This window comes from Danio rerio, chromosome 19, assembly GCF_052040795.2.
Source record: "Danio rerio strain M-AB ecotype USA chromosome 19, GRCz13ab, whole genome shotgun sequence".
Taxonomy (NCBI): domain Eukaryota; kingdom Metazoa; phylum Chordata; class Actinopteri; order Cypriniformes; family Danionidae; genus Danio; species Danio rerio.
The window spans coordinates 30,580,101-30,582,500 of record NC_141039.2 but is presented as its reverse complement, the minus strand read 5'-3'; positions in this window follow the sequence as shown (position 1 = coordinate 30,582,500).

Below are 2,400 nucleotides of genomic sequence, written 5' to 3'. Positions count from 1 at the left end.
AGATATAGTCACGACGATGTTCTGGTCAAACTGAGCATCAGAACGGTAAAGAAAGGTGATTTAAAAGACATTAAACACAGCATGATAGCCGTTGCCAGACAGATGTCTACTGGGATTTTCACACACAACCATCTCCATCATTTACAGAGAAAACTGAGAAAAAGAGAGAAAATATCAGTCATTTTCAGTTCTGTGAGTGAAAATGCTTTGGTGTTGCCAGGGGTCAGAAGAGATTGACCTGACTGGGTTTAAGCTGATAGAAAGCCAACATCTGGAATAAAGTGGCGGCTAAGTGTGGTTTTGGAGTAGCTTCACCATTACTGATTTGTATATATTCAGTGCTTCAAATCCATTTGTTACTTCACACAAACAGCACATTTCCATGCCAATCAGTGAGCGCAGTCTTCTGTACCGCACTTATTTATCTTCTTCAGCCATTCATTCCCCTGTGCTGGTCCCCCCCTCACTGGCTTTCACTGGCACTTAATTTCTATTAATGGCTTTGCATTCTCAGGTTTAAATAAAATTGAATGTCAGAGGGGCTGCATTCGCTGCACATGAGGAAATATGCATTGGCCATTATCGCCCATAATGTGTTGGCTCACAAGTAATTCCATTGTGTTCACTGTATGTTTGAGTGAATCATTTGAATAGGGAGATTTATCAGTCTGTCTGCATATTTCAGGCCTGCGCTGAATCCTACGCAGTGAGCTTATGACCTTAGAACCAGTTCAGATCAACTCATTCTGTTTCATGCTGTGTTCTGTGACCGAAATGTAGTTTGGCACATTAGTTTATCTCATTTCTCCTTGCCTCAAGGACATCTTAAGTACGAAAAAAATGATGCAGTTTACCCCACTCTCTGCAGTTGTGTCTTATTTTTGGAGTGTGTGAACTTGTTTAAGCACTCCAGAGAGTTCTGGGACGGCCCAAAATAGAAATGGGTCAACCCCGTACTAACACAGTATTTTAGGAGTGTTTCCCCTGGTGCTGTGCAATGGCTCGACTGTAATGTTTGACTGATTGCTGTCTGCAGCTCTGAGACTTCAACATAACAATACAGCTATTCACTTTTGCTGACAGCAGGTCTTTTAACCCTCTCTCAGTTTTCCCGGTGTTTCCTCTCTCTGTTGTTATTCCTCAATAGACATGCACACGTACACATGCATACATGCACGTACATATGTAACCATCATGTGTTCACATACTGATAAATTAAAGCATGCTTCGTTAAGAAAGCTGTTAACTTTTTTAACATTCATAAAATAATGTTAAATATTGTTTATTGTTTTTCATTGACAACAAATTGTCACCGTATAATTATAAGGTTCTATCTGCATTCTAAATGATTTGAGATATTGAGCTTCAAAGTTTTTGAAAACGTTTTTATGCGTGTAATGGTTCTTTTTCATACATGACCCTTAAACCCTTAAAATTTTAAAGTGTCATTTTCCACTTGGAATTATAAGATTTTATCTGGCAGATCATTAATTAAAGCATTAGTTTTCAAGAAATGCAATTAGTCTGCTTGATATTAATTTAATTAAAAAATTGTTTGAGAAAGTTATATTTGCTTTCTATAGCATTCTTGTCCTTGCTTTATATATATATATATATATATATATATATATATATATATATATATATATATATATATATATATATATATATATATATATATATAATTTTTTTTTTTTTTCCCTCAAATTAAGCTTAAAGGCTGTGCTAAATATTTTATCCATTGCAGATGTTGATTTTATGTAATTAATATGGTAATATTTATTTAATAATATGTTTAAATGAATTATTGAATTTTATTTATTTAATGATTAGTGAAAGTATTTGCCCTTCAAGGCTTAATATCAAATTTTAAGACTTTAAAAGAAAGAGACAATGAGCAAATCAGTTTAATAAACACTGAAAACTGTTTCACTAGACCCTTTCACATAATGATACTAGTAAATGTCTGGAAAATTTCTGAAACGACTTTACTGGTGAATTCAAAAAAGCGCTGTTCACACAGGCAAGGGTTTTACGAAATTTTTCCGGAAACGAGCATTCACACATCCATTCCAAAATACTGGTAAATTCTGACATCACTAACCAGAAATGACCACTAAACGGCTGCGCTTGTATTTGTAAACATTTGACTACATTACAAACTTTGTGGATAAATCAGTATTGTAAACAACTTCGATGAAAACATATGGAGGGACACTTTTGCATGTCGAGATGTACAGATTATGTGTGTGCTGGTGTTCACCAGCTGCTTCACGGGCACATGTGACGTGTCAAGCAACTGAAGGAAGCAGAGCTTAAAGGTAAACAAACAACGGCTTACCATAAGCATTTTATCAATAATTATTTACTCAGTTTGCATTAAGAAGGAACATAGAAACG